Source organism: Varroa jacobsoni, unplaced genomic scaffold (genome assembly GCF_002532875.2).
Source record: "Varroa jacobsoni isolate VJ856 unplaced genomic scaffold, vjacob_1.0 scaffold_641, whole genome shotgun sequence".
NCBI classification, from domain to species: domain Eukaryota; kingdom Metazoa; phylum Arthropoda; class Arachnida; order Mesostigmata; family Varroidae; genus Varroa; species Varroa jacobsoni.
This window is the reverse complement of record NW_019213543.1, coordinates 790,773-804,036: the sequence shown is the minus strand read 5'-3', so window position 1 is coordinate 804,036 and position 13,264 is coordinate 790,773. Positions and strand designations below refer to the sequence as shown.

The 13,264-nt window shown below is 39.3% G+C and overlaps 1 long non-coding RNA gene across 4 annotated transcripts; it reads left to right on the top strand.

The window, feature by feature from the left end:
• Window positions 1-416: 416 nt before the first annotated feature.
• On the top strand, window positions 417-5,746 carry LOC111262238 (uncharacterized). Of its 4 annotated transcripts, XR_015311852.1 has the most exons (7): window positions 417-540; window positions 1,143-1,452; window positions 2,441-2,731; window positions 3,265-3,385; window positions 3,842-4,117; window positions 4,478-4,788; window positions 5,228-5,746. It is a non-coding gene; the product is annotated as an uncharacterized LOC111262238 (long non-coding RNA). The 4 variants fall into 4 exon arrangements; XR_015311851.1 differs by lacking the exon at window positions 417-540 and having other exon boundaries at window positions 1,049-1,452; XR_015311849.1 differs by lacking the exons at window positions 3,265-3,385; window positions 3,842-4,117; window positions 4,478-4,788; window positions 5,228-5,746 and adding an exon at window positions 745-1,020 and having other exon boundaries at window positions 2,441-2,562.
• Window positions 5,747-13,264: the final 7,518 nt, after the last annotated feature.

The following is a 13,264-nucleotide window of genomic DNA, read 5'->3' as shown; positions in this document are numbered from 1 at the left end:
TGCCCTTAAAGATTCTAATCTGTACACTACCTTGTACCTGTAACCTTATAAACGATGCGCCCTTTCTGGTTTGTTATAGACTTCACCGACGCAGGACATAAAATCCTAAAGATGCAGAAGACGTCCATGCGAAAAGACGTAGAATGTGATATATTTAAATTAATGGAGCCAAAGGACGCAAACATTCAAACAAACAGTGGAAGAAGCATAGAAGCGAAAGAGCACAGTAGTTGACAATCTCTTTGCCGCTTGGCAAACGAGCCGTAACGTATATTGTACCTTTTTTTTTTTGTTTTAATTCTGCTCAACTGGAATTCAATTTAGACGAGTTGAATGACAATTAGACTATTAGAACGTCCTTTCATATTTTCCTGTCGAAATCAGGAGGTTCGGTATCGAAAATACCGGTGCAGTCATCAAGCCGTCACTAGGGGGTTCTAACGATATTATCGGACTCAGTGCTGTACCGGACTCAATACCTTGCTAGAAACGTTAGGCCCTTTAACAAGATTCCGACTCGTGACCTAGACAAGTCTCCAGGTCAGTACGCGCCACTTTTCAATCTAAATAATTAAAACGGAAGTACGTAATCGTTTTTATAGAATAACGTAGTTATGTCATATTTCTGGCTCAACCTTCAGCTGTTCGTTGATTTGAAAATAATTGGCTGGAAGAATTTTTGAGACGTTTGATATACGTACAACGAATTATATTTCTACGTATTTGCACTTGTTAAGCATTTAGGTCTGGCCAGAAACTTCGAGTTTGCTCAGCTGTCGCCAAGGCATACGTTACTTGGCTGGCTTCCTCCGGAACCGAATGTGGAGGGCCATCTCACTTATAATGTCCAGTATGGCGAGACAGAAGTCATTGAAGACATACCTGGGTTACGTCTGATGGTAAACAACCTCACGAAGAATACCACGTATCCAATGAGTATTCGTGCTGGCGTGGTGCTGAGAAATGGCACTAAACTGTATGGGCCACCACTGAACAATTCGTTTACCACGCTCGTGGAAGGTAAACAAGTCATTAGAAGACTTGAAATAATAGACGTTTTATTACAACTAGATGTACATACGTTCTAAGTAAAAATCAACTGATGCAATTCCTACTTATATCGATTATACCCCAATCCATAGATTATGCTCCAGCAACGAATATCCGTCTCGCGCACACCTATTCGAGTCGGCGAAGCCATCCAGCCTAGAGTAACTACGCCTCGTACAGGATCGCGTGGAGAGCTGAACGAGGACCGAAGGACGTCGACAATTTCACCGTGCTCATATGCCTGAAAACTAGCTGTGTCATTACTAAAACACAGAAAAATCAAACATTATGCTCCAGCCTTCTCGAACGTACGATATCAGAATTCAATCAAACTACCATCTTCCTCTGAACCAGATGCGTCAAGAAGAGTCTTAATATCGTTCACCACAGATGCGACTTCAGGTAGGCGGCACAGTGTGCATCTGGCATCTTAAAATTTCTCTCATATTTTGTTTCAGTCGGTGATATCTGTAGCAATGAGTTGGTTTGCAATCAAGAATGGTTTGATCACAATCACGAAAATCAGTGCGCTTATCTAGGCTTACTTCCGTAGAGAAGAGACAGTAATGTTATGAAATATTTCGAGATAAGATTCGTTTGCTATATATTTACGATAAAATATGGCGCCTCAGATTAGAAGCGCCAAGTATAACACCGTTTTATTTACTGTTATGTACAAGTCCCCTTTATATATAAGTAAATTTTTCCGGTCCCAATTAATTCTGTAAGACAAATTTATGCGGTTGAGTGCCTACAAGCTTGTCACTGAAGTATATAATGAGGTAATTGTCCAAGCAAGTGCTTTTTGCTGTATTACTTGTCTGTGCTTAATCCTGTGAAACTGGCTTGCAATTTCTGTTTAACATCTGCAAACAAATAAAATCCAACATGGTGAACACATTCATCATGTTGACAAAATCCCACTTCCTGCATACAGGTGTCATCCTGGAGCACTGCCTCTGCAGTGGTCCATCAACAGCTTTATCGTTTCCGCTTGTTTTATTTGGAAATAGTTTATGTACGACCTCTCTCTATTTGTCTCAATTAAATTACGAAATCACCCTCAAGCAGCACAATGAGATGACGGAGAGTGCCGTCGTTATGAGCACCTGTTTTCAATGACCAAAAGGATCTTCTTATTCCTGAATTGGACCGAGGCTAAGCTTGAGGCACCGTAATGCCTACCGGCAACCGGCCGAGCATTAGTCTGCTGAAGATCATAATGCTTAGATTCTCTCAAGTTGTTTCAGGTCCACTTAAGATCAGCACACACGATGAATAATCTAAGTTATCTATGATAAATTGTCACTGAAATGGTACTAAAAAGTTGGTAACGTTCAGCAGTAGCTTTTCACCAAATTGATGCATAGTACTGGTTGTATCGTTTCAGACACTAAAGCGCCAGAAGCTCCAAAAAACTTGCAATTTACTCCGTTGACATTAACGAATGTGCTACTCCGTTGGGATCCTTCATATTCGTAGGACAATGCTGACGTTTCTTATTATATAAAATTCGCTGGTAGACTGATTAAAGGCTAGACGGCAACAACGTTTACGGCATTCAATTTGAAGAAGAGAAATAAAAAGTATTCGGTTGTTAGTACTCCATTCGTAACGTTGAAAAATGGCAAAAAACTATATGGACCAGCACTTCACAGCACGTCCATCACGCTTTCAAAAGGTAACGGTAGGTCGGTGGCCTAAGCACATTCGACGTGCTTTCAAACAACAATATATAAACATGAAAGATTAGGCGAAGAGGGACAGGGCCGCATAGGCATAATACAAATAGTAGCAGGTTTTCATTTGAAGACATGATACCCTTGCAGTAAGCGATAGTTCTTCCTGATCTATTTTTCGTAGCAATATTTATTGGCATTTGGTTATTTACAGTCAATCAATGTCGAGAACGGATCGTTGTCAATCCGTCAATTTCGCTAATGTCAGCTGAGTTTTCGTGTCTGGTGTCGAATTTAATAGTAAATAAGAAACGATCAGCGCTTCCCGTAAAGTTAAGAAAATCGTCTATTTTAGTAAATCAGAGCGGCAACTCGAGAATGGCATTCTTATCGTTGATTGTGCAATTGAGATTTCGTGCATATATTTTGGACATTTTATACTAAATTTGTTCATAATCTAAATATGTGACTCATAGAGTACAGCGTCTTGTCATCGAAAGCAAAAAATTTCGTTACATATTTGATTTCCTGGCAGACCGAGCAGGAACCAAGAACTACTAGATAACTTCACCGTGTTTGCATGTTACACGAGGATAAACTGTACGTCTGAGCCGACCAAGCATACGTCTTGACATGAGGCCTCAATATCCTCGAAGGTACAACATCATAGTTCAGATAAACTTATCTTCCAATTAACAGGCTTGTGCGTAAATACGCCACTAAATCCGTTGCAACACAAGAGAAGCGAAGTGAGTTTTCAACATTTGATACAAAATGTAGTTAACAATTGCCTAGGTCCGGATTCATGTAGCAACTATATGTAGGTTAGCAGCTTATCGGTTTCTTCTTCTCAAAATTTGGCTAGTACTGTTTTTTCTTTCAAAAAAACAAAAAAAAAAAAGGGCTTAAGAAAAAAATGAAGTGCTTCCGTGAAGGCCTAACCTACTATTAAATTGCAAAGTGTAGTGTCAAATAGCCTTCTAGAAATAGCCCAAGTTCGAATTCAAGAAGGTAACTAGTTTATCGCTGACAACCTGCGGGGTTATTCTGGGCTGACCTACTATCTAATCCAGTTATTCTGCACAAAGCTGGTGATACATCTTAATTTTCAGGGCTTAGTCCGAGCAACTTACAATTTGCCGCGTTCTCACCAACGGATGGTATGACTGGTTAGGATCACCCGGATCCTCTAGCGAATGCCAGCCTTGTTTATGAGCTAACCTATAATTACAGTACGATTAAGGGGTTGCGTACGATACGTTATAATGTTGCTAACCTTATTCCCAATAGAACATATTCGGTTAGTGTCGTTGCAAAATTAAAGGCTGAACTTGGCGAACGAACGTATGGACCGCCGCTGAACGGCTCTTTTACCGCAGTCGTTGAAGGTAAGGGCTGGCGATCATGGCCAAGTTCTTATAGATCTGTTGTAGAGACATGGAAGGTTGTACACATAGTACATGTAAGTAAGGATAACTAAAACACTAGATTAAATAATCTAGCGTGTTAGTTAGCGTATGAAAAATTATGAGGTAACATAGCTTCAGCAATTTGGACCCTGCTACCATTGCTCTGATTTTATTATTATTATATTTGATTTACATTGCCCGTTTTAAGGTGTTTTCATCCACTGAAATGGAGGTTCAAAAATCTTGACGGCTAATAATATCGGAATTTTATTTTTTTACAGATTTTTTTTCTACAGATTACCCTTATATGTCAAACGTTAATATTTTTGGCCTGGTCAGGTTTATAAACTGGGTAAAATTCACGGTGGAGTGGAAACTTCTCAGCTCCACGCGGCGACCAAATGGATATATCGTGTATTCTATATGGGAGAGACATTCAGATCGCGAAAACGCCAGCAATAAGCTACAGAGGAGGTCGTCTGCTCGTCAGTCACGCAGTTCAGCCCTTCGAACTAAGTATAATGGACCGTCAATAGCACAAAGCCACACTGACGTGTTTGTGAAATATTTCCGGTTATTATTCCGGTCATTTCAGCGAGATAAGGCCGTGTTCAGAAATGTATCGACAAGGGTTAACATCCTTGCAATAGGTAAATGAACTTTCGATACGTAATAACAAGTGAACGCTAGCAGTGCTATGGAGTCAGCAGGATTCCGGAAGCAATTCGGTTATCACTATCATTATTACAATCATTGAAGGTTAGGCCGCCACGACAACTTGAATGTATAAAAGTAAGGCTCGTAACGAGGACAGTGAGCTATTAGGCAATACTCTATTTTTGCGAAGACACCGTTTGTACACGAACCGGTAGTATATTATACAGTAAACGAAATTGCCGCGAAGATTCATCTCATGTCACATTCAAGTTGGCCGATCTCGCCATCACGAACAGATTGTTCGTTAAGTATAATTTGAAATATATCAGACATTCAGCGAGCCTCTAAGTCGGTTACTATCACGCCAAAGGCATCGATTAGATCAAGTGGCGAAGATTTCTTCCTGCTACTACAGAGATTTTTTCCTTCCAGAGCCGGGTCCTGTATGGAGGATTAGCACTAATGCTACTTCTAGTAGAGCAACGCTCGTGTGGAAACGTCCCAAAAACGTACCACACGAGATCATTTGTCACATCATCGATGCTAAAAGTCACATCAACTTAGCGTTATATCTATATGAAAGTAACATTTGAAAATCAGGATTTCGACGGGGTTTCGCAAGCCTTCGATTTTAAAACAGACGTTGGAGTTCCTGGCGCCGTGCAGGAACTGTACGCATGTCGGCGGGATGCACTGGCATAGTGAATGTACGTTGGAATTCCCCTGATAAAAGCACGGCCAATGGGCCAATCAGCTATTACATAGTGCAAGGCTACAGCGAGAATCAAATATTATTAATTGATGTTAACTTCATGGAAACTATTGCTTAGGGAGTCCTATTTTATTGGCTAGATTTAATGTTTGTTTACATCTAAGTTCTATGAATTTTCTCATGACCTATTTGTTATTAATGATATTTGACAACGTCTGCTACTTATCACTATAGGTCTACTGGAAATTTCTAGATTCATTGAATTTATGTATTACATGAATGTGTGACAATGTTCTCTTATGCATCGGCCAGTAGAATCGTTTTATCATGTTAATATCACTCACTAGTGAACATGCGGTGCACTTACAGTGACTGTCGATTGCAGTATACCAGCGTATAGCGTTCTATCTTGAACGATGATACCGTTGCGGCCTAATAGATGCACCGTATTATATATATACCCTACCACATATGAAACTCCTATATATATACTTCTCCTTATGTTGCCTAAACGAAGCCCTAAACGATCTCCGGCAGATATTTGCTGTTAACGCGAAATGCTCGAAACCGGGCGTAGGTGTTGTTTGATAGAACGGCCCCGCTGTCTCAAGAATAGTTTTATCGAAACGAAACATAAACGTTTAGGACACACTGACGTACCTATTTGCGTGGGGCCATACATAGATCCTCAATAGGTAGAAAAAAACGCTGCTCTTTTGGCTCCATATACCGCTCTGGTGTATCTTTGTCTCTTCGCCATTTGAGAAAGCTAGAAAGCTTAAGCTAGCGTCATTAAATCGCGGCAAAGGCATATGCCATACGCGAGCTATAAACAAACTTGTCTGGTCCAGTTGAGCCGATACTGGTGGAAAAATTAATTGGTAATCCTCCCACTATTTATAGAATTTTGTTTAAAAGAAAATTTGTCCAGTATTCGTTAGCGCTCGTTGTGAGCTTTAGCGCCGATAGCTGGCAAACGACAATAATGCCGGTGACACAATGGCAAGCGATCTGGAAACGTTTGATGACTAGGGATTTGAATACCGTTTACGCTCAAATGTAAAATCTAAATATTTAAGAAGTGCAATACCTCGACTGGATATGCAGAAATTTTACTTACAGCTCTTCTAGCTTCTGACACGTTTATTTCCATAGATTTCCAATCTATATCTATCTATATTCAATCTATGCACTAGATAAATATAATCTTGTATAAAAAAAAATGTTGTTTCACATCAGCTTTCATAATAAGAAGCTGACAATTTCTTGTAGAGTGTTTACCTCATTCCGAGGTAGCACGTCTCATAAAACGCACTAGCAAATCGCTATATATCGAGATCCATACGCCTAGCTTGATGTATAAACCGGCCTTCTTTGAGGCGTGGACCGCCAAAAAGGAAAGGATAAATAAATCAAATGTGCCGCGGATAAACGAATCGCTTTACTTTCGTACTTACTTCAAACAACGAATGTGCTCGAATACATTAAGAACGACCTTCCTGACGAATGTTGCAGGTTTGTATTACATATATATATATATATATTACTCTGCTCAAAAATTAGTTGTCTGACCCCTTGTGAGTAATCTCCGCCAGCTTATAACCCTTGCACAATTTTCTAATCTTTAAAATACTTTTCAAATAATCGATCGTCGAGAAAGCCACGGACTTTTTTTTCGACCTTTATTCTTCCGTAAACCTTCCAACATCTAAGCGATTAGTAAAAGCGGCCCAGCATAAGCTTCTGGTGTTTGTCTTATGGTGATCCGGCTGGTAAGCATAGCTTGTCCCAATCGCCCCATTCTCTGCACGTTCTCATCCATTATTACCGCCGTCACTGGCCTTTAATGATGAGGATCGCGTTAGGTCGGCTCCGTCCTTAAAGCGCCTACTTAGAAACCACCTGTTGATTTGAACCCCAATCAATGTATGTTCTACGCGATAAAACCCAGCGCACGCTCGTTCTTCCATCCGGGAAATTCGCAAAGCGGCACAGACATGTATATATATATATATATTCAATCATATAAAATCTATAATGATGAACACATCGCTCTATTTGTAAGTCATCGAGAAGAGTTTGACAAAAATACAAGAAATGCGTATTTGTATTACTACTAACTTACAACGAGGTTAATGAATTGTCACCATTTTGATGAGTGGACGATTTGCCTCTCTCAAGATAGGCAATAGGTGGCCACATTATCCTCAATTCATACCCGGGCAATATTCTCATAAAACACGCTATTAGTATTATATTACCATGTTCTATTAAGGGTTTTTAAGTTATGAGCACTGATGCAGGAATTATCCGGAGAATATTATACTGAGGGCTGCACTTAGGCGTACGGGACAGTGCCACCCATTTAGCTTCTAGCGCATAAGACTCACGGGAGTTTTGTTTGTCAACCGAAGTTTCTGTTGTATTGCCTGAATAGGGCTCTCAAAGGTAACACATCTGCAAGGAAAAGCTGCCGGAAAAATGACTGACCTCCACATTTTGTGGAAGCGGCCTAAATATCTCTATGGCCCACTGGACGGCTTTGAAGTGCAAATTTTTAATAATATGAACGACAACTTCACGCTACCAGGATACCAAAATTCATTTATATTCACTATAAACAAAGTGCATCAAATGTAAGTATATTCTCGAAAATAAAATCTTTCGAACAAAATCGTTACATCATCAAGGCTGATATGTACGAATTTTAAATTTAGAAAAATAATTTTTTGGTAGAATATGCAAAACCGACATAACAATTATTAAATAATTAATGGCGTCGCACATGTCATCATTCTTAACAGAGTGCATGCATATAATATTTATTAGGCTGGTACAAAGCAATCGGACGGACTTAGAAATGAAAAAATTTTTGAACTACTTGGGCTAGAAAGACCTTTTTTGTGTCAGATGTATCCTTCTTCTTTTAGACTTGTCCCAGCACTCTAGTAATTTTTAGACAGCCATATACCTATGCGTCATTAGTTTTTTCGGCGCAAGTTTTTTTTCGCAATAAATCATTAGTGGAATACACTTGCCCATCAGTTATGCCTTCTAAGGCATAGAGGGTCACGTAGTCACACGAGTTAGATCAATAGGAAGCGGGTTGAAGTTTACGTTGGATACTTCTTGGCTCAATCTAGGGGAAATAGTGGAGATATATCGATGAGGTCTGGTGCTTTCAAGTAACAAGACTGCGCACTTTCAATTGGCGTGCCAATGTTTCGTAAACAATAAACAACTTTAGGAAACTCAAGATAGCGGCTGCCTCATAGGAGCAATCAATATAGCAATAGGAGGAATCTATCGTAAGACCTTACGTTCAGATCTATTGCAACAAAAAAAGGGTTTTTTCACATGGTTCTTCAGTGGGCGGTAGGAATTGCTCTAAAGTTTTGATTGAAGTTCAGCTAATTGCACGTCGAATATAGCGCATGCATTTGCAACAACGGCCGGAAATTTCTTTTACGGAACACCCATTTTACTCAATTTTCGCACTTCAAGTATTTGGGTTACAACTCTATGACGCGTTACGTGTAGAGTAGTAATTTTGGCCTTAGAGTCCTTAGACTTTCTTTCGCGGAAAGTTTTCACGATTGCAGCAATGCGCTCTTGTTCTTCGAGCCCTAGCATCTAGTCACCTTTTCGCTGGTTTTCAACGCTTCAGTCTCTTCTCTTGAAACGCTTGCAACAGTCACGAATCTCTACTTGACGCCTTTTTGCCTGAAGTCTTCATTAATCTTCATGGAACCTCCGGAAGAAAAACTTGGCACTGGTTTTAGAGACTAAAAAATGTTTTTCATTCTCAACACATATCTTCTGTGAATTCGCTCGGCCGGCTGTTGCTTTAAACCAACTATTAGTTGTTTGGCAGCGGCGCATAGTTCAAAAGTTATTCAATGTCAAAGTTCGCCGATGAAAACCTAATTAAGAAAAAATTGTGGATAGTGTTATATACGCTATATAAATGCAGATTCTATTTAGCTGAAGAGGGCGAACTCCAGTTGCCCAGTTTGTCATTTTTCGATCCAACTAACAGATAAGCAATAAATCATAATTTTCTAAGTAATCTGCCCAGGACTAAATGTATTATAACATCTGACTATAATTGACTTGCTATAAAGGAATAAAATACGCTAGTGTTAGGTGAAATCGGTTAGGCCATATTTTTCTAAACACATAGCAGTAATGAAGTTTCGTCTTGTGATTAGCATCCTGTAATTTTCCTCGACGAGTTATTGGACAAACAAGTTAATCAATCCCGTTGTTTCTTCTCCTACTGTATTCGTATGGCTCTAGCTACGTTGTGACCGTTAGAGGATTTAATATGGATCTCGACAAGCCCGATTTCAGCGTACTTGGCGCGCTTGCAAACGTCATGGTTCAGACGTACGGAAGACGTAGGTATTTAAGTACGAGTGGAAACAATTACTGGCTGCAATTTGTCTGCCGCATCTTGTTTGCGTGTCGTTTTTGATTTCCCTATCCCTGGGCTAACTATCTGGTAAAACTATCTGGGTTGTACCGAGATGTCAATATTAAATCCCACCATCAATTCCTGAATGGATCGCCGTATGGTCTACAGTAGACATTTCACGGTATCATCCAATTTCAAATCCACCCATGCCAGACGTCATAAGACCGGAATTCATTTGGCCGACTTGGATTGAGCTGTCCTGGAAAGCCCCCCGCGATCCCGGATGGAACATTCCCTGGTATCACGTGGAAATGTTGCAAGCGAAGTACGACAACCTCACGCAAAAGACCTCACTGAATGTGACAGGACTCGAAATGTACTCGATCTATAACGTATCGCTGTGATCTTGTATTATGAGAGACGTAAGCAACTACAGTAGGCCCCGAAAATTTCAAAAATACACCGATGCTGGAGGTAAAGTATTGTATAAAAAACTACGGGTCGACAAAATCTATACGAAAAAAATTATGTAGACTTGATAGGGTTTTACACTACTTAGGAGTGGATCTATCTGTAGCTCCATCAGAGCCGCGTAACTTCGCGATTATGGACATCACATCGATCGGGGCTTTTGTCGAGTGGGTGCCGCCTGAGAAAACTAATGGACCCGTTCTAGGTTACGCGATAAAAGTATTCAACGCGGTAAACAGATCCAAGTTGGAGTCCATTTTGCTGAATAATACTACAACAAGCTTCACTCTCGATACACTTACGAGTACATTATCGAACTAACCGCCTTCAATAATGATACACATAACAAGATATTGGTGTCACCAGCAGCTGTTACGAAGTTCAAAACAGGTCTGTATTTTTTCAATGAGAGAAGGTGAATTTAAGGTTTCTCTATTATAAAGTATAGAAAATGATTTCATTCGAGCAGTTAAACACTTAAACGTTGCGAAGGTTTGAACGGTTTTGTTTCATATACCGAAACCCGTGATGAGATCAATAATGTCTAGAAATATGCGATATTTTCAGAGATACTCTTCTATCAGTTGAAGTACTAAGCTACCCTTTTGCTCGATTGATAGGTTCGAGGCACTCTGAACTATCACAGATGTGTATGTTGGGAATAAATTAGGGTGCGCCAGTTTTTCTTAAGTTGTTTTTATGATTTTCGTTTCTGTATTTGTTCTGAATGTGAAGTCCGAGTCAGCGAGAAAAACTTCTCTCTCTCTCTCTCTCTCTCTAGCCAAATTTATAATCGAATCCTAAGAATATACGATTTTGATCAGGCCTCAAAAACAATTTTGACAGGATGCAAGATTATGAACGTGGCTAGTATCATAGATCTCTGTCCTGCAGGAAAGGAAGCGATCCATAGACTTTTCGGTTTCTGGTCACCTACTGTTGCTGTTTTTTGCTTTAGGGAGACTCCAATGGTTAACTATTAACTGAAAAAAAAGAAGCTCGAACTCGCTCAATTACTTCTCATTTTTCTATCCTAACTTATCCTATATGGTTAAAAGTTAACCATATAAATAAAACTACTAGTCACCTTAAATTCACATTTAATTTGATATCAAAACACATTAGAGCTTTCGCACTAACAATGGGTGAATATAGTTTCAGCTAAAAACATTGGCTAAGTTTTCCCGCTCTGGCTTCTTGTGACCTTCCTAGTTATTGGAATTCTATTTGCTGTCCTCCTAATTTTTTGTGACTTACTACTCTGTGAAAAGCAATGCACAAAAAGAATAGGGAATCGGGACAGGATGTCGTAAACATGCCAGGGAGAAATAAATGAAGGCTTCTAAGGAAGTCTTCAAACCTCAAGCCAAAGCCGATAAGAAGCAATAAGATCGATCTTCTCGATAGGGAACGGAAACTATCGAGTATTTACGATAGTGAAACTACGGAACTTTTTACTTAATAATATATTATTTAATAAAATAAAACAATATTATTTGGACACGAACCAAGATCACGAAAAACATCCGGGTCCGAACGCGCCTGTGACTGTCTGCCGTTGTTCGAGCTGTTCTCTGTATGTATTCAGTAAATAGCTTAAATATGCTAAATTTACCTAAATTACTAAAATTTACAAATTCGCATCAGCGGACATTTATCCCGTCAAATACAAGGCAATATACGCTCATTGCGTGCACGAATAATTTCGAATATACGTTCATTGCGTGCACGAATAATTTCAAGTAAATACTTTGCGTTATTCGAACGATTAGAAATTGTCTAGCATGAATACATTTATTTACATTAACCTTATTTTAGATTCAAATTAAAACTTATATCGAATTCAGCAAATGAGGCTGAATAAAAATGCGTCAAAAATGTTTGTGTTTTAACTTAGTTAGATATTTCTTGATAATTGTTTAAAATATACTATTTGTCATACTATTATTATCTATTTCTTACTTCCTATTTTACTTTTCGGTAATCGATAGAAAATATTGATTGGCTTGAAAGATTCATTTAGTGGGTGGCCAAGGACACCCAGCTTGTTGCATGATGTTTTGCATACAGTCGATGACTAATGCCTTGAAAAATTGTTAGGATTAGATAATGTTTAATGTAACCGTTTGCAGTAATGTCTTTAAATTTATAGCTGGATGAAAATGGTGCCTGTAGAACTTAAATTTTGGTGTACACAGATATTTCCGCCTGTAGAACCACAGATAACTGTACAGATATTTCCGAAACTATGGTGACAGCGTTGGTCTATCGGGTGTGCTGAGGCGTACTGCGTTTTTGAAAAAATGTAGGGTTGGAAATCATAGGTTACCCAATAGTATACACAATCCCGTACATTCTTCTACCCTTTCTATTAATTCCCGTAAAATCTATGCTAAAAATCCTGGATCACTTTAACAAGACAATCATTGTATTAGGTTGTTACAAGCAAAATCAAGAAGTAATAAATAAATTAAAAAAAAAAACAGTAACTCCTGCATTAGTTGGGCCGAAACGATTCTATTTTACACGTTTACCTCAGCGCCCTGAACGCTTCTGGGCTGCTATTTGCCAACCATTTGCTTTCCTATGTTATTCTACAAGCCTTCGGTAGCTTCTCAAAGTAAATCGATCGTGAGATATGCTTGCTCACGGACGGACTTCAATCGGGAGAATATGCAGGTTGTCTAGAACAAAGACAAAAGAAAGTAACTGAACATGGCTATGAGGTCTGGCGTTGTCATAAGGTGGCCAAACGGCGTGCTTCCGGATGCTGGGCGAACGACCCATATGTCACTCAAAGAATGCGAAATAGCGAGCTGCACTCTTCCTCCATTTTTAGCGTGTATCTCATAGTAGCAGATACCCCTGA